The 25904-nt window shown below is 35.9% G+C and overlaps 1 pseudogene; it reads left to right on the forward strand.

Moving 5' to 3' along the window:
* Positions 1-13254: 13254 nt before the first annotated feature.
* Positions 13255-19231, forward strand: LOC149250024 (xyloglucan endotransglucosylase protein 1-like; annotated as a pseudogene).
* Positions 19232-25904: the final 6673 nt, after the last annotated feature.

Consider the following 25904-nt stretch of genomic DNA (forward strand, 5'->3'; position numbering starts at 1 on the left):
GATGAAGTTCGAGGTAAAAAACTAGCCAGAGCACAAAACTGAACGGTAATTCCAAATGGTAAAAATTTCATGGTAAAAACTTGTTTTATGTTTGTTTCATGTTCATTAATCGAGTAAACATTAGTATTTGCCTATTTTTGTGCCTATGAAACAGGTAGTTTTTAATCCTTTTGGTGGTATTTTGAGTAGGTTTTGGAAATGACTTACATAATTCAACGTGCTCGATTGTAAATTGTAACTTTGACCACAAAGCACACTTTTATCTTTTTTAGAGCTCTGTTAAAAACGAAAAATAACCCCCTTTGAGTCCTCTTTAAGCTCTTTTCAGACTCTCTAAACATGAAAATATCTTCGAGCACTTGTCCTTTCCAGCTCGTTAATGGATTGGAAACGATATCTCTCTTGTATTATTTTAACGCTTTTTTCGGGCTTGAGAGATTAATTTACGAAAAAGAACTTGTGGAGTTTTTCTTTGTGTCCCTTTTTAAACTCTCTAAACATGAAAGGACTGAGTTATCTTTGTCGTTAAACTCGTTAAAAACATCAACTAGCGACAAACTTGTCCATCTAGACAAGACCAAGTTTCACTTTCGCTAGACTCGTTAAAACATCAAATGTGATGGATTCACCTGAATGGTGGAATTATACAACAAGCATATGTTATTCTCCTCAATCTTGATAAAAATAAAGAGGTACTGGTCAATAATGACTGGGGAAAATGGGAAAAAGGGGAAAACCAATTTATGGTAGCAGGTCGCTCTTGAACATGACACTTTCACTCCATCACCGTGACTATTTGGGTTGGGTTATTAGCTTGATGGTTATCATACCGTTGGTCTATCATACAATCCATCACTTTATTTTGGGTCAATGCTACCAATTCATTTTAGTGTCGCCGACATGTTCAAGAGAAGTCATTTAGTCAAAATTCATCCTTTGCAATACCATAAACCTTCATTTTCATGACCGCCATTCCTGAACCTTGTGTCATCAGTCAAATTCCATCTCCAAAATCACTACACTTGTTTCGTGTCATTGATGTGGGATACATCAAGGTCCTCATGCGATGAGTCGCTTCTTGTTGACATCGGCACATTATCCAAGAAGTTGACTTAGAAACACCCTTTAGGTACCTTGAGGCTTGCATGCATCAATCACAAGTTTCTCGCTTCCGACGATAGGTTAACATCAATGGCCTTTGATCGAAAGACTTTGTATGGTGTTCGACATCAAATCATCCATTCACACCATACAAAATGTACTATAGTACCTTGAGGATCATTATCATTATCGGTGATTTCTCTCACATCTGTTAACAACTTACATCATTGGCTGGTAATCAGATGGTGTCTTCCCATGTTCGACTTCAAATCACATATTCACATGGTTAGACTCGTACTTGAGCGAACGATTGAACGAGATAGAAGACCCCAGATCTAGTTTCATCCATCCGGGCTGTGATTTTAGGAGTACTAAATCATATGTACAATGGCTTTACATTGATGGTCATTTCGATCATGGGTCTATATCTATAGATGACTATTTATGTACATGTAATGAAAGTTTATAAGCTGAGCATGGGTATGCCTTCCCTCAGAAATTCATGTAAAATCAAATATCATGATATATGTATTGTAATTGATGCAGGTCACCTTCCACTTCGATACCTCCTCATCACATCGTAAAGCATTTCATTTGACATTGGCATTTTTCCGACTTCATTCTTTAGGGGGTAGCTGTTACAGATACATTTGGGCACATCAATCCCATCATCCAGATCAGTGTTTTAGGGCTCATCAAACCCTAATTTCAGTTGCTACATGCCCTAAACAAGTCACCTGTTTGAATGCCTCCTTCCCAGATAGTTTCATGACTTGAAGACATCCAGAAATAGCCTCTAGAGGGACCAACGCAGGTAGGCCCATGTAAGGGTGCGCTGCAGAGCAGTTAAGTCCATGCCAGGGTGATCTGCAAAGCACTTAGGCTTCATTTCGCCTGCACTGGGCGAGATTGAGTGAAATTCACATAGGGTTTGGGGAATATTCTTATCTTTTGGAGTCATCTAGAAGGTTCCCTCACTTATCAAATCCTATGAGCTCGAAAATGGATGAGGAATGAGCTAAGATGCATCCTATCCTATCATCCCTTCCTCCATGGAACTAATTCTAAGTATGGAAGGCCATTCAATGCCACCATTTATGACAAAACCTCCTTCATCTTCCTATAAATTGACCACTCATCTAAGTGATCAGGGGCTAGATTATGTTGAATTGTAAGGAGATAATGTTGCTATGAGATTTGGCTTTGAAGCAAGTATTGTAATGCTACAAGTTTTTCATGCTTTTGATGTGATGTGGTTGGGATCCAAGCTGTAGGAATGGTTTTGAATCAGACACAAATGGTTGTAATTCCTTATTCTATTCAATAAAGTGTTTGAACCTTTCTCCCATATGTTTGTATTGTTTATAATGCTTATATGTGTGAAATGTATCTGATTCCATTCACTTATATTCAATAGATCTTTTGCTTTGATCAATTCTTTGTTTTTCGTTGTGTTTACAGGTACTTCTCAAGTGTATTAAGTACGAGAAGGAGTGACAGGATTGATACAAAGGAGACAAGAGGAAAGTGGAACTACAAGTAGGTCTTCTCATCTTCTCATCTTATCTATTTCTTATAGGAAAAGACTAAAACACTTTAAACTATTGTTCTAGATATGGCTACTTATCTAGGGAATTAGTATTTATCCATAGATACCAAATTCTCCAAAACAAATATAGTACTGGTCCCACCAAACCACCAGAAATTGAGACTTTGCAACCAATGTTTAAACAAAAATAAATAACATTAAGTGCAAATAAGTATTAATTTATGTCCAAAATTTCCCAAAACATTGACTGGGCCCACAACTGTCCATAAATAGTATCTTACTACTTAAGAGTGCAAACCATATTGACCCAACTAGAAAACAGATAAAACCATCAATCCTTCCAAAATGGTCCATTCAAGAAGTACAAAGTTGCAGTCACTTTAGCCCCCACTCATCAGAACTGAAGCTATGTATCCCAAATAAATATCCATACCTGCACATAATAAAAGTGAATGTATGACAGCCATAATTGTTGTTTTGTTCAACATTTAAACCCCTTATGTTCAATAAATGACAGCCAACCCAATAAAATTTAAACCCACTTTGTTTAATAAACGACACCCAACCCAATAACTTCAATAAATGGCACCCAACCCATTCTATTTCTCATTAAAACAGATCAAAGCACATGGATCAACAAATAAAAGATTCCCAACCATTGGATCACATCAAATTAAATCCAGATCACACATTCAAAATGAAGCCATTGCAATCCATGTCCATCCTTACCACCAATTAAATTCAAGTGCCAAAAACTATAAAAGAAGTTCAATCACTGCTGAAGTTTCATGTTATGCTTTCAAACTATTCACCAATCTTGGAGAAAAAACATCACAGAACAATTGCCAGCATATCTAGGTTAGTTATTTCAATTACAACACATTTTTCTTACAGTTCTATTTTCATTTCTCACAGTTCTTACAGTTTCAGTTCTTTCAGTTTCAGTTTGTGATCAAGAGTGCTTCAGGGGGTCCCAAGTTGGAGCCTTGGTCAAATTAAATACCATGCTTGTTTTGGCCAATGATAACTCCTTGAGGACCAAAGATCCATTGATGGAGAAGTGCATCCTTATAGAAAAAAAATTAGATAATGAATGTTAAGATGGGTAGGTTGTAGTGGGAGGAAATTTGAGGCTAGCGATAAATGTAAGGCATGCAGTGAGCATTTATTATTGGCGGCATGCATGTCCAAACAATGGAAATTAATGAAGAAAATTTCAGTGCATTGCATAAAATCCACATGATAATTAGAAGCGTTGTTAGAGGCTTGAATACACAAGAGAATGGAAGAAGTGTCTCATTGTCAAGACAATACAACAATAGTCCACCCCGTATGAACTATCTATGAGACATTAAATTAATAATGGAATAAATTCAAGATTTTAGGTTGATGGATTGGTTGTCTCAAAAAAGAAGATGGAATAATTTAAAACCTTGATCAGGTTTCTTGGTCATACAATCTTAAATGGTCAATTGATACTACAACATGTTGGAGAATTTACTGACAATTTCCCTAACAAGATCACAGACAAAACACAAATCCAAAAATTTATAGGTAGTCTAAACTATGTGGGCCACTTCTACAAGGACCATGATAATGATAGAAATTTTTTAAATGATAGGCTAAAAAAGGATCCTCCTCCATGGACTCTAGTACATACCAGAGTGGTGTAAAACATCAAAACAAAGGTAAAAACACTTCCAATTTTACATGTTGTAGATGATGGTTTACCCAAACTTGTGGAAATATATGCAAGCAATATTGGATGGGGAGTAGTACTAAAACATGTGAGAAATAAAAATGCTAAACCTAAATAAGAAATCACCTAGTTTATTTCAAGAACATGGGAAGATGCATAAAACAATTATTCTGCAATTGACAAAGAGATTAAAGTTGCTATGAATGCAATATATATGTTTGAAATATCAGATCAATACTAGAGCAGTGTAACACATCAAAAAATCATAAATAAAAAATCATAAGCATAACACATCAAAAAATCATAAATAAAAAATCATAAGTATTCCCAGGACCAAGCTCCTTGAGACATTAAATCAAATGCTGGGCATGAAAGCCGAAATCCTAATCAAGGAGAAGTCCTGCTTTGGCTTCATTTCTTCAAAAATCATAAGCATTCCCAGGACCAAGCTCCTTAAGACATTAAATCAAATGTTGGGCATGAAAGCCGAAATCCTAATCAAGGAGTTAGTAACAGCAAAGAGTCTCTCTGTGTATTTTGTGAACCCGCAAAGAGTCTTCTTGAAGATCGAATAACAGACTAGAACAAACGTAGAAGGCATTATGCAAGTCTACTTGTGAGACAACGGGGTCGTGAATTAATTCAATTGCGATAACATATAGGAGTCTAAACAAATTAATTCAAACAACAGTAACTACGAGATCTTCTCATGGTATCTTAAGTGTAAAGACAAGTTATCAAAGCAACAAAATGATATTTGAAGTAGTCAAACACAAGAGGCACTCTTGGGAAATGCATAACAAAACCGATCAATACAATCATGGTAATTTAAGTGTAAAGACAAGTTATCAAAACAACAACCACTGATAATTTTGAAGACATACAACAAAATGATTTTATATATTTGATTTTTCAAGGATACTAACATACATGTTGATAATTTCCTGTAATAAAGCAGAAGTATTTTTTCCTTGTATGAAAGCATAATTTACAAATATTCTTATCTAAATGCATGCAATAATTCTATAGGTTGTTGCATCTATGGCAAGATTTAGTTATGTTTCTCGTACAAGGAGAAGTGGCAGGAGAGTGACAAGGGGTGCCCAGCTGCGATGCCCATCGTCAGATGAGGATAGGATAGGTGATGTCAATGTCAACAATGCCCCAAGGAACGTTGTTGAGGATGACCATGCGACTGAAGCTGATGTTATCACAACATCACCCACAGAACCATCGTCAATAACAGTCCAAGGGGTAAGTTCAACTAAAAATATCAGCACTATAAGAGGATGGAAAAAAGAAGAAATGTTAGCTGCAATTGACGACATAGAGTTTAATGTATACTCAGTTCGGGCATCTGCAAAAAAACATGGTATTCCTCCCTCATCAATACATTATTGGATAAATGGACAGACTCATACAAAACGTAGAGGCCTCTTACAGTTATGACTAAGGAGAGGAGGCCGAGGTGGTTGAGTGGTGTAAAGAGATGGCCCAATTGGGACATGGTTAGATTTGATACAACTCAAATCCCCAGTTGCTCAAATCTGTCAAGGGAGGCCAAACCCATTCAATATGTGTTTCTTGGGAAATCATGGTGGTTTGGGTTTAAAAAAAGGTATCCTGAATTTGTATTGCATACTGCTGAGGGCCTTGACAGAGACAAAGCATTAAATTTGCCCCTGCAGTTGTGCAGAAGTTCTATGACACACTTTCTAGTGCTTATGATAGACATTCTTATGGAGCAGACCATATATGGAACCGTGATGAAACATGTTTACAGGTAGGGAGGAATTGTGGCATGCGGGTAATTTCCAAGAGAGGGAGCCGATATGTGCCAAAGATTTTGCCTAAGAGTAGGGAGTGGATAACTATTTTATGTTGTGTCAATGTAATTGGTACTTCAATCCCAGGATTTTATATATTCAAAGGTAAAAATCAACTAAAAAACTATATACAGAACTGTGAACTAGGTGCATGCATGGCTACACATCCCCATGCATGGATGACTAAAGATCTGTTTTTAAGTTGGCTTTTTCACTTTGCTACATCAGTACTAGGTGGTGTCTCACCTAATAACATACACCTATTAATATTAGATGGCCATGGGAGCCACATGGCTGTACAAACAATTGAGGAAATAAAACAATTTAGGCATCGACTTGTTGACATTGCCCGCTCATACCACTCATAGACTGCAACCCCTTAATGTTAGTGCGTTTGGCCCTTTCAAGAACTATTTTAGGTCGAAGCGTGATGCATGGATGGCAAAGAATCCAGGGGTTGAGGTGAAAAGGTTCGAGCTAGCAGAGCTTGCAACTAAAGATTTTAAAAGGGCTTTGACATCATCAAATATCAAGGTTGGCTTTAGGAGGACAGGAATATGGACACTGAATTATGAGGCTCTTATGCATGATATTATTTGTAGCCAGGCGTTTCATGTGGATGGCCAGGAAGAAGGGAATGCCCAAACAGGTGTTGAAGTGCAAGAAGTAGATGACCAAGATGATGTGGTTGCAGTTGGTAATATGATTTCCCTCTCTCAATGACACTTATATGATGAAGATGATGAAACTGTATGTGAAACACAGTATAATCATGAACAAATTTGCAGTAACATGGAGATCGTTCCACCAACTCAAGAACATGAAACTCCTGCTGTTGATATTGTTAATGACATTGTTGAACATGTAGTTGACAATGACCAATTGACATTGCCAAGCCAAGTAACCCCACTGTCATGGCTGGCAGAAGCAATGATTAATATGAATGAACATAGTGTCTCAACAACCAATGAACAAAGCATGAACATGCCCTCACAACCAACAGAATTGAATAGTGAAATTGTTCATTTTTTTGTGGACAACAGATCAATGGAAGAAGATGAAGCACATAATGAGGCATCAAATGAAGATAATGATATAGTTCAATCAGTTGTCTCAGATACTGAAAGGGAAGTACCAAGTAATGAAATGCAGGTGGGAGGGGTGGAGAAGATACTTGGTCGGTTCCTAAAGCTACCAGTAGAGAGAGTATCAACAAAAAAAAGCAAGGTACACAGGGTAGTCTTCGTTTGGGCTGAAGCTCACAGTTACTCACCTCAGAGGACTATATAAACCTGTTAGTTGAGTCTAAGAAAAAATAAATTTGAAATGTAGGAATTAAAATAGAAAAGGAAGGATCTAGTCAAAGAGAAGAAGAAAACAAGGATTGTTGCAGCGCAACGTCGAGCAGATGAAAGGTTGAAAGAGATAAAGTAAGGCAAGTTAAGGACCAACAAAAACAAATGGCAAGACAGGAAAAGGAATCAAGAAAGACATAACAAATGCTTGAAAAGGAACAAGGGATGATCAATAGGTTGATAATGATGCAAGCATAACTGATGAAACCAGGATTATTTCAAACTCATTGGACCATATTGCAGATAATGCATTATTATTCCAAGATCTCATAAACATTCAAGTGCCTCACTATCAAATTGAGGGTTTACCCACTTGCCTTATTCCTACCAGAGGAGGTGTCAATTCTATGTATGCTCATTACACACCTCCACTTAATGTAGGGGTTAGTAGTGCAAATGTGAGGTATGGGTACTCAATTCCTCTATGGTTGGAAGGTGCAAATTGGACTCAATCATATGGCAACAATCAACCATTTCCTAATCAACCCTTTTTAGGTAGGCCAACCTACTTGGCTCAAGAAGGTAACTTGGGGAGTTTTGGCACTCAAGATTCTCAGGGCATAAAGAATAGGGTGTCATATGTTTTTGGTTGTAACCACATTATGATGTGGAATTTGGATGGATTGTATCTTTTTCTTGTCACAGAAACATTTTGGCTTACAACCTAGGTTGTTTTATTTAATACTCTGTGCGGCGTTGTAACCAAAATCCATTTTAGAAGGAACATCTATAGTCTATTATAATGTAGAAATATTACTTGAGAATGCAAATGGGATTTTCTGTTATGCATCTACACACCAAATGATTTACACAAGTGAAACAATGACAACATTTTTAGTTTACATTTCATGAGATTGTAGCAATACTTTATGATGGAACAACACATAAAGCACATACTAACTATAGTTAAAACATAGTACAAATGGGCAATACAACTAATGCACCCAACCAACCTCTGAGAACTCTATTGATTGACTAACTAAGTTACAAATGCAGATTACTTTACGATAAAAGAGACACATGGCTACAATAAAAAATATTAATCCTTTTTCCTGAAAAATCACTGATCACTGCTCACTTCATGTTCACCACAATACATTGGTATCAAATTAACATTGGAAGGCCATGCATAAACATATTGGTAGCCCTATAACAATGGTATATCACAGGAACATTACTTCATTCGATCTGCACACTTGCTTCAAGACTCATAACCTAGACTTGTATCAAGATCTTGCCAATAATCCTATGTATGAAGACAAACATAAATTGGCATTCATTTACTACAACAAAAACAAAATCAAATAGACAAAGGTGTGCATTTTTTCCTCAATGCACCAACCTCCAATTGATGTAGACTCTAGGTCATAAACTTAATAGTGGCATCAAAAACACTCTCCAACCACAAACCCTAGGTCATCAACACTTTCCAATCATAGCAACATACATTCTTATACTAGCAAAATTCTTTCTCTTCTCAAACCTTGGTAACATAAATAACTAAATCAACATATCCAATCCACTAATAATCGCTAGCATCATCAATGTAGAAGCAATGCTACAATATGAGGCTCATGACATCAATAACTTCTCTACAATATGCAGAAATCTAGCAACATATTCTCGCAAATGTGCTAATGAAACAACCGGGTCAATACCATTCTCTACTTGGAAAAGAACAATTTAGTTATAGCATCAAACCTTGCAATAATATACACTTTATCATAGAGAGCTCATACAAACCCTAGATAATTTGGCATCACACTCCCATATATTCAATGTTCAAGTATCATCTGACAGTAAAGGCAGAGGATAAAATGAAGACAACACAGATCAAATAAAATGAATTTCATGATAGTGAGAAACATAGAATTACGCACAATCCAAAACAAAGTATTGTGAAGTAAAAACCATAAATAAAATTTCAAAATGAGTGCGCACCAGGATATACTTTAATTATATTTTCATGAGAGCATAAAAATGTTTACAAACCAAAACAAAGGTTTGATCACTGCTAACTAAGTTACTAATGTAGATGGAAGCAAATGAATATCAGAGTTCTACAATTAATGCACCTATCCAACCTCTGAGAAATCTATTGATTGATTACCAGCCAACCTCTGAGAAATCTATTGATTGATTAACTAAGTTACAAATGCAGATGGACGCAAATGAATATCAAAGTTCTACAACTAATGCACCCAACCAACCTCTGAGAAATCTATTGATTGATTAACTTTACAATAAAATAGACACATGGCTACAATAAAAAATATTAATCCCTTTTCCTTGAAAAATCACTGATCACTGCTCACTTCATGTTCACCACAATACATTGATATCAAAGTAACATTGGAAGGTCATGCATAAACATATTGTTAGCCCTACAACAATGGTATATCACAGGAACATTACTTCATTCGATCTGCACACTTGCTTCAAGACTCATAACCCAGACTTGTATCAAGATCTTGCCAATAATTCTACGTATGAAGACAAACATAAATTGGCATTCATTTACTACAACAAAAATAAAATCAATTAGACAAAGGTGTGCATTCTGTCCTCAATGCACCAACCTCCAATTGATGTAGACTCTAGGTCATAAACTTAATAGCGGCATCAACAACACTCTCCAATCACAAACCCTAGGTCATCAACACTTTCCAATCATAGCAACATACATTCTCATACTAGCAAAATTCTTTCTCTTCTCAAACCTTGGTAGCATAAATAACTCAGATCAACATATCCAATCCACTAATAATCCCTAGCATCATCAATGTAGAAGCAATGCTACAATATGAGGCTCATGGCATCAATAAGTTCTCTACAATATGCAAAAATCTAGCAACATATTCTGGCAAATGTACTAATGAAACAACCGGGTCAATACCATTCTCTACTTGGAAAATAACAATTTAGTTATAGCATCAAACCTTGCAGTAGTATAAACTCTATCATAGAGAGCTCATACAAACCCTAGATAATTTGGCATCACACTCCCATATATTCAATGTTCAAGTATCATCTGACAGTAAAGGCAGAGGATAAAATGAAGACCACACAGGTCAAATAAAATGAATTTCATGACAGTGAGAAACATAGAATTACACACAATCCAAAACAAAGTATTGTGAAGTAAAAACCATAATTTCATTGAACGAAAAGACAATTTTCCCCTAAACTCAAACAAACACAAAACCCTAAACCTGCAAAACCTGCAAAACCTGCAAAACCCTCCAATGCAACGGGAGACTGACCGAATGTACTAATGAAACAACCGGGTCAATACCATTCTCTACTTGGAAAATAACAATTTAGTTATAGCATCAAACCTTGCAGTAGTATACACTATCATAGAGAGCTCATACAAACCCTAGATAATTTGGCATCACACTCCAAAAAATACAAATGCGATTTCACTTATCACTAAAATCTGGTTGCCCCATGGCAACCAGATTTTAGCTATGCGAAATAGCAGGCGCACACAATGCAAAGTACGTTACAGATCAAAGCATCCACCCATATATTTATCAACTGAATATTTATTTCAAGAAGTGATTACATGCACAATAGTTTAATAGAGTATTCAACACCTAGTTTCTGTTGAGACTCTCTCCTCGGTGGTGTTTTATTCTTTGGAGAAGAAAATTTAGTTATACCATATAATTCTAAGCAGGTTTATAACAATACATATTAACAAACTTTCAAAAAATGGAATAAGAAAACACTAGAAATACTTGTAGACGCCGAGGAGAATCGTCACCTCCTTCTCATCGAGCGGGAGCGAACTACATGATCGATTCACCAATGGTATAAGGTAGTAGAAGCGAACTATAGGATAATTTGGCATAACACTCCCATATATTCAATGCTCAAGTATCATCTGACAGTAAAGGCAGAGGAAAGCCTTACCTAATGCCCTAAGCCCATTAACACCTAAAGACATTGAACCTACCTACCAGCTAACCAGCCCTAATCCAGCTAACCAACTCAAGGTAGACACCCACTAGACCTAAGAAATATTTCAAACTTGAAGGTGTCCTCCAGAGGCCAGACCCAAGGAGCCTTTGTTAGAGCCTTTTGAAGACTAAGCATCAGAGCAACTACCAATCCCTAGAGCTAAGCAGAATCCATCCTTCCTAATAGATGATAAAATAAAGACCACACAGGTCAAATAAAATGAATTTCATGACAGTTACAGAAATAGAAGAGCCATTACCTGAATACCTTCCCCTAAATTCAAACAAACACAAAACCCTAAACCTGCAAAACCTACAAAACCCTCAAAACTCTAAACCCGTAAAATCCTAAACCTGCAAAACCCTTTGAAATGCAACGGGAGACTGACCGAACACAAAGCGACTGAAACTCCAAGAGAAAAAATAACAAAAATCCCAACATCAAGTTCAGGTGCTGAAAAACACAGTGGCAGTGGCTGGTAGGAAAATCCTACTGGATAGACGCAGAAGCCATGTCCAAGCATCCTCCATGTCCAAACATTCTCCAGACCTCGCCAGACCTTCTCCAGAGCTCGCCAGACCTGCAACCAAACTTGGAAAACATGAAAAAAAGTAGCAAATTAGCCAATGGCATAAATATACAAAGACAATTCGAAACAAAAACCATAAAAACATGTAAATTTACCTTCGACCTCTAATTGGCTAAAAATTGGTACTGGCTCCTTCCCAAACAACATGCAATGCGAATGAAATAACCACCAAGGTATTTGTAAACCCTCGGTGGTCCAGAACGAACAACAACAACAATTGCATATGTAAACCCCCGACCCCGCAGAGCATTTAACAACAACAACAGAGTTAAACCCCCTCGAAACAGGTGACACAACAAAACCCTAAACCCTGAATAACACTGACAAGTGGAATGAAACAAGAAGAACAAAAACCCTGTTCTGTTAACGAGCGCGTGGCCGGGTTAGCAGGTCAACAATGACGAACAAGGCGCACAGGTAATAGAGCCATCCCGCGCCATCATTGGTGGAGCGCTTCACCCACACACGAGACCCAAACAAAACTACACAGAGCAGAACACACATCGCAACAAACAGGCTGAAGAAAACATGTAAATGCGTTAAACGATGATTTTTAAGTGCTGCCGCCCACCACAACACGTGGTAGGATACGTTGGGCAGGTGTCTTACACCGAGTAATGGCATCCACGTGCCCAATGCTAAGGTGGAGGGGAGGGCGCACAGGTAATGGCGTCCCTTCCCTATACATCACTGATTATTAAAGGCGATTACTGGAAAGCAAAGCGCATGTAGTAGGTACTAGGAAGGAAGTTGTGTGTTGCTGTGTAGAAATCGTATCAAAAGTTGGAGCCACCACTTTCTTCTCTGCATTTAAATCCATCTAATGACTTCACTCCTTTTGAATATACCCCACGCGGAAGTGAAAGCAATCCAATAAAGTTGGGACACACTCTAACAACTGTGGCTGCCACAATGACCTTCAATCATTCATTATGTCGTGCATACCTCTCGCTATTGTTTCCTTCATCTTTCCTCGCCCACGCAGTGAGACGACATATGCCCACTGCCATTCATGTTATATATAACGGGCCCAATCAGTCATCACTCCAAACGCATACATTTCCCACAACATTTTCAGCCTATTGCTTTTTTTTTTTTCACTCATTCAATCCAATATTCTTTCTTTACGCAGGCATCTCGGGCTATTCTCTTCCCTTCCTTCCATTACTCTATCCTTGGACATGGACATGCCCGTCCTATTCCTTTTATTGTTAATCTCATCGATACTTCTCCTAACCGTCTTTGCAAATTTCTACAATGATGTCGACATTACATGGGGCAATGATCGTGCTAAAATCCTTGACAATGGCCAACAATTACAGTTGACTCTAGATTGAACTTCAGGTAAATGTAATTTTCATGCCAACATGCTCTGTAACTATTTCGTTTTCATATACACTTATTATACTGCCTATGGCATTCTAATCCTTCCGTTTTTGATGACAGGTTGTGGGTTTCAATCCAAAGAGGAACATCTGTTTGCCAAGATTGATATGCAAATCAAGTTGGTACCTGGGAACTCTGTAGGCACAGTCACTGCCTATTATGTATGTTTTATTGTTACTCTACCCAACTTCACCCTATTAATACTCTAGATGGCAATATCTTGTCCTATGCTATGCTAACATGTTGCTGGTATATGCCCCCTTACAGCTATCGTCTCAAGGCCCCCAAACATGATGAAATAGACTTTGAATTTCTTGGTAACCTGTCTGACGATCCTTATATTATGCACACTAATGTCTTTGCTCAAGGCCTAGGCAATCGTGTTAAAGATATCAAGAGCATACATATGAAAACATAAACAAAACTAATAAACAAAAATAAGAGAAGTCTGATTCTTAATCCATGAGCTGAACTCATTGAACTCTCATATCTCTATAGGAGCAATGAATATATTATTATATAGCCCACATATTTCTAATTTCATTATCCATTATCTGACTAATCTACTGTCCCTAATAATTTTTTGAATGATCATTGACTACATCTATAAATTTGCTGCCCTAATTCTGATAACTCAGAACACAAAATTTGCTGGCTAATTTGTCAGCAATTACATAGCTTTATTTTAAGCATTATCCTCAACACTCCCCCTTAATGCTTAATGAGGTGATTCCAAGCATATCCCTTAAGTATTCAAACTTACCTTTAGGTAGTGCTTTGGTAAATATATCTGCAAGCTGTTCATTTGTTGTACAAAACTTTATTTGAATTTCTCCTTTTGCCACATAGTCTCTTATGAAATGATATTTGATATCAATGTGTTTGGTGTGATTATGAAACACTGGATTTTTAGTTATGGCAATGGTAGACAAGTTATCACAGTAAATAGTTGTGGCATATTTTGGTTCTTGTTTTAGATCTAACAATACTTTCTTCAACCAAATTGCTTCACATGTTGCTGTTGCTGCTGCAATATACTCTACCTCTGTAGAAGACAATGAAATAGTTGGTTGCTTCTTTGAACACCATAATACTGCACCTAATCCAAGGCTGAATACATAACCTGAAGTGCTTTTTCTATCATCAAAAGATCCAGCCCAGTCACTATTTGTATAACCAATTAACCCAAAATTATTTGATGAAGTACACCAAATTCCATAATTTCTTGATCCACAGACATACCTCAAAATTCTTTTTTCTGCTCCAAAATGAATCTTACTTGGAATTTGCATGATGATGGAAATCAAACCTACTACATGCATAATATCAGGCCTAGTGGTAGTAAGATACAAAAGGCTTCCTACTAGACTCCTATAGGATTGAGCATCTACCTTTTCAACTCCATCTTCTACAGAAAATTTTTCATTTGTATTCATGGGTGTGCTCATGGGTTTACAATTTCCCATTTTCCATTTTTTAAGAAGATTTGAAACATATTTTTCTTGTGAAATAAAAATTCCATCATTCATCTGTGTCACTTCTATGCTAAGAAAATAATGGAGCAAACCCAAATCAGTCATTTCAAATTCAGTCATCATAGCCTCCCTGAACTCTTCCACTAACAAATTACTTGAAGATGTGTATATCAAGTCATCTACATATAAGCACACAATTATTATATCATTACCATTTGAATTGATATATAATGTGTGTTCATTTTCACTTTTATTAAACCCCTTTTTCCAAAAAATAAGTGTCAATTCTATTGTACCATGCTCTTGGAGCTTGTTTAAGCCCATAAAGAGCCTTTTTCAGTTTGTAGACTTTGTGACCATTTCCTGCTTCTTCATATCCTTGGGGGTGGTGAACATATACATCTTATTTCAACTCACCATTTAGAAAGGCCGATTTAACATCAAATTGATAAACTAACCATTTATATTGTGTTGCCAATGCCAAAACAATTTTAATTGTATCAAATCTTGCAATAGGAGCATATGTTTCATTGTAGTCAATACCTACTTGTTGAGCATATCCCTTTGCTACTAACCTTTCTTTTTGCCTTTGTATTGATCCATTAACTGCATACTTGGTTTTATACAATCATTTCACCCCAATGACTTCTTTTTTCAGTAGGAGGATCCACAAGATCCCATGTTGCATTCTTTTTAATCGCAACCATCTCTTCATCCATTGCTTTGCACCAAACTAACTCTTTTACTGCATCTTCAAAACATCTTGGTTCTGCTTCAATCTGAGACATCAAAGCAAAATTAGTATAACCATAAATTTCATTTAAAGATTTTTACCTTTTTGGAGGACTTGGACTTAAAACAAGACTTGAAGTAGTAGAAGATGATGGAGCGGATGTGGCCTTTGAAGTATTTTGATTACTGGATGGATTTGCAGAAACAAAAGATTCATCTTCTTATACAACAATACTTGGAGTGTATTGTTGCACATCACGATTCCACTGCCATTCTTCTTTCTCATCAAATAACACATCACGATTAATCATTAATTTTTCAGTTTTTGGATTATACAATCTATAACCTTTGGTTTCCTCACAATATCCAATAAAAATGCATTTCACACTTTTATCATCAAGCTTTCTTCTCTTTTCAGTAGGAACATGAGCATAGGAAATGCAACCAAAGACTCTTAAATGAGAAATATTGGGTTTTCTTCCACACCATGCTTCATAAGGGGTAATATTTTGCACACTTCTTGTTGGGAATCTATTAAGTAAATAAATAGATGTAGCTATAGCTTCAACCCAAAAAATATTTGGAAGGTTTTTACCTTTCATCATGCTCCTAGCCATCTCAACAATTGTTCTATTCTTACGTTCAACAATGCCATTTTCTTGTGGAGTATAACTAGTTGTCAATTACCTTTGAATGCCATCTATTTTACAATAAGAATCAAACTTATTAGAAGTGAATTCTCCCCCTCTATCTGTGCGTAATGTTTTTAGACAATAATCACTTTGCTTTTCCACAAGAGCTTTAAATTGTTGAAATATGACAAATGCATCAGATTTTTCTTTAATGAAATATACCCATGTTCTTCTACTAAAATCATCCACAAAAATAATGAAATACTTATTTTTGTTGAGAGACAAGGTTTGCATAGGACCACATATATCTGCATGCACTAGTTCCAATGGTTTACTTGCTCTCCATGATTTTCCTATTGGAAATGAATCTCTATGTTGCTTACCAAGAATACACCCTTCACAGACTTTATCAATAGAACCAATAAGTGGTAACCCTTTGACCATTTGCTTGTTATATAACAATAAGCCATTCATATTCAAATGTCCATACCTTATGTGCCATAGCTATGAACTATCATCATAAGCAACATTTAATGTTGTATGTGCTTCGCAAGGGAGATTGAAAGCAAAAATTCTGTTTTGCAGCATATTAGTCTTAGCAATAATTTTACTGTGATCATTTTTATCATAGATTATGCATTGCTTGTCCTTGAAAATAATTAAATATCCCTTTTCAAGGAGTTGCCCCACACTCAACAAATTATGTGCTAGACCAGGAACATATAAAACATCATTAATGTGCTTTGTTTTTCCTTGTTTTGTCTTCACAACAATTGTTCCCTTACCTTTAGCTTCAACTGGCTTGTCATCTCCCAATAATACATCAGATTTTGTAGATTCATCTATCTCTACAAAGCCATCTTTGTTTCCTATCATGTGATTGCTGCAACCACTATCCATAAGCCACACCTCGTTGGAAACATTATTAGTTGAATCAGAAGCCAAAAATAAAGTGCCAACCTCTTCTTTTTCTTCAGAAAAATTAGCTTGTTGTGTTTGTTTTTTCCAACAATTTCTTTCATAATGGCCAAATCTTTTACAATAAAAACACTGAACTTGGGATTTATTAAATCTTTTACCTCCATCACTGTCATCATTACCTCTTCCTTTGTTGTATGAAAAAAAAAATCTTCCTCGACCTCTGCCTCCTTTGTATGTTTGTCCTCTTCCTCTTCCTCTTCCAAAAGTGTTCTGGCTTTCCTCATGAGAGGAACCACTTTTGTCTTTGAAAATATTTCCTCTTGCTTGAAAAGCTTGCTCAATAGATTTTTCAGAAGATCTATTGATTCTTTGCTCATGAGATTGAAGAGATGCCATTAGCTCATTCACACATAACTGAGTTAGATCCTTAGACTCCTCAATAACAACAACAACCCCATCAAATTTTGCAGGCAAACTTCTTAAAATCTTCTCAACAATTTTTTGATCTTTTAAATCTTCTCCATAAGACCTAATTTCATTCACTGTACCCATAAATTTAGTGAGAAAATCTTGAATAAATTCAGAGTTTTGCATGCACAAGGTTTCAAATTCTCTTCTTAATGATTGCAACTTAACAATTTTTACCTTATCACTTCCTTGATATGCTTGCTGCAAAGCATCCCATGCCTCCTTTGATTTTGTTACTCCAACTAGTCTTGGAAAAATAGAATCATGCACTGCTTGTTGGATTAGGAAGAGAGCCTTTGAATCTTTCTTACAATTTTCCTTTAGCTGGTTTCTTTGGTCTTGAGTCTAGTGAGCAAGTGTGTGAGCATCTAGTTCTATATATCCATTCTCTACAAAATCCCACAAATCTTGTGAGAGAAACAATGTTTTCATCTTAATGCTCCAAAAACCAAAGTTCTCACCTTTAAACATTGGTATTTGTGGCTAATAAATATTCATTTTGTTGGCCATTGCTACTAACTGTTGAGCACTCCCACCAATAACTTCAATCTGCACAGGCTTCACAAAATTATGAAAACTCTTGTGAATGGCTTTCACAAACTTTTGAAACCTCCTGCCAACAACACACACTTTACATATAAATCAACTCTCTTAACCTATAGCTCTGATACCAAGTTAAATCTATCAAGAGCATAATATGAAAACATAAACAAAACTAAGAAACAAAAATAAGAGAAGTTTGATTCTCAATCCATGAGGTGAAAAAAATCTCATATCTCTATAGGAGCAATGAAGACATTATTATATAGCTCACATATTCCTAATTTCATTATCCATTATCTGACTAATCTACTGTCCCTAATAATTTGCTAAATGATCAGTGACTACATCTATAAATTTGCTGCCCTAATTCTGATAACTCAGAACACAAAATTTGTTGGCTAATTTGTCAGCAATTACATAGCTTTATTTGAAGCATTATCCTCAACAAATCGTGAGCAACAATTTTACTTGTGGTTCGACCCAACCTTGGATTTCCACACTTACTCTGTGCTATGGACATCAAACCAAATCATGTAGTATTCTAATTACTTCTTCACTCATTCATCTATTCAATAGAGTACAATACAATTTCTAAATCTAACGAAATTATAAATGTATGTTTGTTATTCAGATTTTCTGTAGACGAGACTCCTATTCGAGTGTTTAAGGACAGGGAGACGGAGTTGGGTAAAGTGGATAGCAATTATCACTATCCTAAGAGCCAAGAAATGAGGGTCTATTCAAGCCTTTGGAATGCAGATGATTGGGCGACTAGAGGTGGACTCATTAAGACAGATTGGAGCAAAGCCCCTTTTGTTGCATCCTTCCGCAACTTCAATGTTGTTGCTTCTTCTAACTTCGCAGTAGAGGAGGCTTTGGACTCGAACCAAGAGCAGAAGCTCTAGTGGGTGCGAAATAACTATATGATCTATGATAACTGTGCTGAGACCAAGAGGTTCCCCCAGGGGCTACCCGCAAAATGTAAATGAGTGCTCAATTCAACTCAACTCCATTGTCTGATTGATGAATTTTCGATACCCTGCCCTTCCAACCATTCTTTTATTCCTTCTTTACTGCTCTATGAGCTCCATTCTTTCATTATTTTTCGAGTACATACATTATTGTATACAAAATCCGCTGTATGGGCTCCATTATTTCACTGTTTTCCAAATACATATATGAATGTATGCATAATTGTAATAGTGGAAAGAGACTAATTATTTTGTTTTTTATATAATATCAATGTCCTTTATATATTAATTTTCATTTTTTTTTTTTTTTTTTTTAAATAGATAAGAACACCTTTGTTCTGTATGATTTGTATTTGAAAATTGATTCACCTATTCTCATAAACCAATCAAATCAGGAAGAACCAACACCTTAGGCCAAGTTGGTATATAATATCCATTTCCTTTCCGCTATAGTTTTTGATACATTTGGTAAGGTGGAAATTGATCTCTTGTCTCCTCCTGTAGTTAAAATGAGATACCTCAACAATTGTCTTAACTTTGAAAACGGATTACAACGGAAACTAAATTTGGTACTTTGAGCAATTGTTTATCCTTGAAAACTGATTGCAAAACAACAGAAATTTCATAACCCAAAACAACAGGGAGAAAGAGTTGGTTAAAGTGGATGGCAGATATCAATTAGGATCTATTCTAGCCTTTGGAACACAAATTATTGGGCAACCAGAGGTCAGCTCTTCAAGACCGACTGAAGTGAAACCCCCTTGTTTGCATCCTTCGGCAACATCAATGCTGCTACTTCTTCTAACTCTGTAGAAGAGGAAAGTTTTGGACTCCACCCAGAGCACAAACTTTAGTGGGTGCCAAAGGAGTATACTAGTATTTGCACATTACAGTGCAAAGAAAAGCAGACGGCTTAAATAGAGGGGCAGGGACGGTATTTAAAAAAAAATTGATTCGTTTACTTTCCCGGCTTACAACTCATAAACATGCTTACAAATCCGGTAAACAAAATGCAAATCTCAGCAAAACTTCACTAATTCTCTCGATAGCTAGAATACATGGTCTTAGCAAAACATTCCGAAACAAACGCAGGGATTTCTAGATTTATCTAAAAAAATTATAAAAGTTGTAAAGTCAAAACTGTTAGATGCAAACGAAAAAGAAATGGTCGTAAGGTTAATACCTGTTTTGGAATGTGAAGAAGCGTTTGACTTTTTGATGTTGGAAATTTTGTTTATGGTAGATTAGCTTCGAGGATTTTGAGTTTTAAATAAAAAATAATATTTGGTGAATTGTCTCACTTAACGTTAATGTTAGCTCCATTAATTTTGCACAAATTGCTGCCTACAATTATGGAGTTGCAGTCTTTCCTTAACTTATGGAAACCAACTGCAGTAGTTTCCTTAAGTTAAGAAAAGGCAACTGCAATTACTAATTTTGTAATTAGGAGCTACTAAAGTGGTCCATCACTTTGATTCGAGTTCTCTACCTTGATTTGTGGACATCTAACACATAGCTATGAGAAGCTTGATGGAATCTTAGCTATATGTTCATCTGTTTGGTCCCCAAGCTCCTCTCTCAAACCCCTTCAGTTTTACACCATCTAGCTGAGATAGCAGATCTTGGAAGTGCCTTTAGAATTTTGTGTTCTTTTCCTTTTGCTTGGACGGAAGCTGGAGTGCTGAAGAAGAAGCAAACAAGTGGACTGTGGACTTCATCAAAACATCACCAATGGCTGGAGGTAACTCGTATCCCTGGGTATTAAGATTCAATGATTCTTTGAGTTTATTCCGCATGTAGAATCGTTGTTGAAACTGTAGATATTCTAACATTTGGTATCATAGCCCTTTTGCCTCTGCCTTGGTGTGCGATTCGAATAGCATTAGAAATTTTATTTATGTTGAAGATTGCGCAACCATAAGAATCATGTAAAAGTACACGATCTTCACATCCAGCCTCTATTTATCTCTGCTTTGGATTCAAATACTTTGAAGTAGGTTATTTGCGAGCTCATCTTGAATTACATTATAAAACCCAATGGCAGAAATTTTACGAACTTTCATTCTAGCTAGAGCTCCTCGTTCTCACGGCTAGGGACGACTGTAAACAATTTTTGTTTGGTGTCGTAGAGTCACAGAGTAATTTCTACTCGTCGATGGCACCTGTTGTTTCACCTGCTGCCCATTTGTTGTTCTTCCTCTGTGAAGGCAGCAGAGCAGAGTAGTGGGACGGCAACAAGAAGCCTCCGAGAAGAGGGATGTTATATTCTATCGCCCTGGGTATTTTTTGCAGCGTTGCTGCTATGATCTCTTGAGATTCCAGTTTCCGCAGAACAATTCTAAACTATTAGAATACTATATACATTTTAATGTTTATTCGAATCAACATTGGAATAATATTACAACTTCACTTGCTGCGGCTTTAACAAGATGTACCCTGAATCCTGGTGAGCCACAATAAATCCAATCTTACTAAACTAATGCGCAACTGTGGTTAGACAGGCCAATGCGCCAAATTTATCTATGCATTTAAATTCGGGAAAAACAGTTTTTGGTGCTAACCCAATGGCTGTTACTATTAATTTCTATTGTTGCAAGCCTGGAAATATACCCACCATTTGCCGGAGCTGCTGTTTCTGCCATAACATTAGTTGTGGCATTTGGATTTGCTGTCTCACGCCCATGCTTAACACTGAAGACGATGGAAGATGCCGTCAATTTTCTTAGTAAAGAAACAGTGGTTCAGGCTATTGCGCGAGCTTCCTCAAAGGGCCTTGCCATGGGGATATCTGTAACCATATTCATCTTTTCTGTTATAGCATTGGGTACTATAATATCTGTTAAACCTTTAGATGATCTGGGCTACCGTGGTTGGAATGGTGACCAAGAGAGTTTCACTTCCCCATATACATCATCTTTTTACTTGGGTTGGGCTATTGCATCCGCTTTTGCTCTAACCATCACTGGCATTCTCCCTGTTGTTTCTTGGTTTGCAACTTACCGATTTTTCCTTTCATCGGCTATTTGTGTGGGCATTTTCATAATTAACAAGTTAATTGCCTTCATTGTTTTGACGATTGTAACCCATGGCATGTGTGTTGATTTGTTTCAACATTAACCTTTCCACGCTGTTTAAAGAATTGCAACACCTTTTATTGATTAAAATATTGCAGTGCATTTTGTTGATAAAAGTTATGGAGTGCTTAAATAATTGCTGTGCTATTTATTGATTGGTTGTCTTAGTGCTTAAAAGTACTGCAGTGCATTTCCTTGATCAAAATAATTAATAAAAGAAAACAATTGCATAAACTATCAAGAAATACAACCAAAATTCCAAGAACTTTATATTAAGTGCTTCATTTACCTTTAACGCGCTCTTACCCATAAGCATGACTTGGACCGTAACATGTTACTAAAATTATGAAATGTTACTTATGTTATTGATTTTAGTAACTTATGAAATAAATGTAACATATGAACATTATACCCATAACAAGTTTTATATAGACCGTATACAATATATCTGTATACGCAATATATAATGTAAGAGAAATGTATGGAAGTTTTGTAATATTGTTTGAAGCACATTATTAAGCAGGTCATAAAGGAATTGTGGCAGACCGTATTTTGATTTTTGATATTGAATATATTCTTTATTTATTTAAACGTAGAAAATTCTAACATTAAAGTAAATGGAGGTGGCAAGGTCAATAGATGACCCACTTCATTCAAGAACATACACATGACATGAAGGCTTTCACCAAAGTCTCGGGTATGAACATGAAATGTTTTGTGAAGTCTATTCCTTTTGATATGAGTCATGTTTTATGCGTGTTTGCAAATTAAAGGAAATGGTTTATGCATTCTTAAATATTTCAATATTTCGATATTTGAAATGGTTTAGTTTTTAGTTTTGAATATTTCAAATTTTCAGTTTTGTTTGCAAATTGTTTAGAGCCCAATTTTGTAATTAATTTAAGAATTAGTCTTAAATAAATTATGGGACAATTAGACTAAGGAATGTAAATTTGATTTGAATTTGATTTATCTTGTGAGCAAAATAGCTTGTTTGCTGGTCAATTTTTTGTTGTTTTATAAACTTAAGGACGGAGCCTGAAGTCAAGCCAGCTAGCCTTCGAACTGCATTTTCTATGTAAGTGCAAAGTAGATCAATGCTGCTTCAGTCAATCTCCGGGTTAAGTTTATAAATTGAACAATCAAAGTAGTCATTTTCGGTAATGCTGACTGCTTTAACCTTAATTTTGATTTTGCTAGAAAAATATTGCAGTTATATGGAGTTTATTAAAATGTCATTTTGACTTACTCCTTTCAGTAAACATTATTTTTCTCTCTGGTTAAGTTTTGTTTATGCAGAAAAATAATTTCTAGTGATCCATATAATTTTAATTAATTAGAGAATAGCCACAACATCTTTAATTAAATGAAATTATATATTTTGTTTGATAAGATCACATAAAGATTATTTAGACATTAAATTGTAATTAATTACACTGAATATAATAAATTTTATCCCACAAGAATCTTTATTATATTTATGTAATTAATTAGGATAAAATTTCATAACCTACCCACAGGAGTTATGAATTAATAAGTTTTATCATAAAGTTTTATTGAATCTGTTTGAATTAAAAATTTAGCCCACAGGCAATTTTTATGTCATTTGATTCAATTTTTTTTTTGGCATGATTTACATGAATATAATAAATTTTATCCCACAGGAATCTTTATTATATTTATGTAATTAATTAGGATAAATTTTCATAACCTACCCACAGGAGTTATGAATTAATAAGTTTCATCATAAAGTTTTATTGAATCTGTTTGAATTAAAAATTTAGCCCACAGACAATTTTTATGTCATTTGATTCAATTCTTTTTAGTATGATTTACATTGGTAAAACATGAAAGTTATTAAGCCTCAATTTTAACATAAGCATGTGATTCTTTATTTTGATGCAGCAGTACGACCTGCAAATTTCTCTGAAATTCGTTGTGACATTCCCGATCTTAAGGAAATAATCTCATTTGTTTGTTATGAATCTAATATGGTTAACATTAATATTAACACATGGTGAATTGATTCTGGATCAACAATTCACATTTCGAATTCCTTGCAAGGTTTGCAAAACCTAAGGAAGCCAGTGGGGAGTGAGCAAAGCATCTTATCAGGAAACAAGATGGGCTCACATGTGGAAGCTATAGGAACGTGTTATTTAACTTTAAGTAGTGGGTTTGTTTTGGAATTAGAAAAGACCTTTTATGTTCCAAGTTTTTCTAGAAATTTGATTTCAGTTTCAAGGCTTGTACCTTTCTGATATTCCTTAAACTTTTCAGAAAAATCTTTCAGTCTATTCTATAAATCTGATTATGTTGGGAATAAAAAATTGTCTAACGGTCTTTACTGCATTAATTTACAAAACAATGTCACATATGACTCAATGCATGTTCACACTAGCACTAAAAGATGTGTTATTAATGAAGATTCCTCTAAATTATGGCATCGGAGACTAGGTCATATCTCCATAGATAGAATTAATGGAGATCTAGAGGAAGAGGTTTACATGAAACAACCTGAAGGATTCCCCTCTAGTGATGGTGAGCAATTGGTTTGCAAGCTCAAGAAGTCATTATATGGTTTAAAACAAGCATCCCGCCAATGGTATTTGAAATTCCATAATGTAATTTCTTCTTTTGGTTTTGTAGAAAACATTGTGGATCAATGTATATACCTGAAGGTTAGTGGGAGTAAAATTTGTTTTCTTGTTTTATATGTGGATGACCTTTTGCTAGCAACCAATGATAAGGGTTTGCTACATGAGGTGAAACAATTCCTCTCTAAAAATCTTGATATGAAGGATATGGGTGAGGCATCTTATGTCAATGGCATTAAGATCCATAGAGACAGATTTCGAGGCATCTTGGGTCTGTCCCAGGAAACCTATATTAATAAAATTTTAGAGAGATTTTGGATGAAGGATTGTTCACCAAGTGTAGCTCCCATTGTGAAGGGTGATAGGTTCAATTTGAACCAATTACCGAAGAACGACTTTGAAAGGGAACAAATGAACATTCCATATGCTTCTGCTGTCGGAAGCCTAATGTATGCTCAAGTCTGCACAAGACCTGACATTGCATTTGTTGTAGGAATGTTGGGACGATATCAAAGTGATCCAGGTTTAGACCACTGGAGAGCTGCAAAGAAAGTAATGAGGTACCTTCAAGGAACCAAAGACTACATGCTTATGTATAGACGGACGGACAACTTGGAAGTAATTGGCTACTTAGATTCTGACTTTGTTGGATGTGTTGATTCACGTAAATCAACATCAGGTTACATTTTTATGATGGCCGGTGGAGCTGTATCATGGAGGAGTGCCAAGCAAACCTTGATTGCCACTTCCACTATGGAAGCCGAGTTCGTCTCCTGTTTTGAGGCTACTTTACATGGTGTATGGCTTAGGAATTTCATTTCTGGGCTTAGAATTATGGATTCTATATCTAAGCCATTGAGAATATATTGTGATAATTCGGCTGATGTTTTTATGGCTAAAAAGGTGGGAGTCGAAATAAACACATCGACATTAAGTATTTAGCTATAAGGGAACGTGTTAAAGAAAAGAAAGTGGTCATTGAGCACGTCAGCACTGAGTTAATGATCGCTGATCCTTTGA

This window comes from Pinus tabuliformis, chromosome 7 (assembly GCF_031772625.1).
Source record: "Pinus tabuliformis cultivar Carrire ecotype Pingquan chromosome 7, CPIR1, whole genome shotgun sequence".
NCBI classification, from domain to species: domain Eukaryota; kingdom Viridiplantae; phylum Streptophyta; class Pinopsida; order Pinales; family Pinaceae; genus Pinus; species Pinus tabuliformis.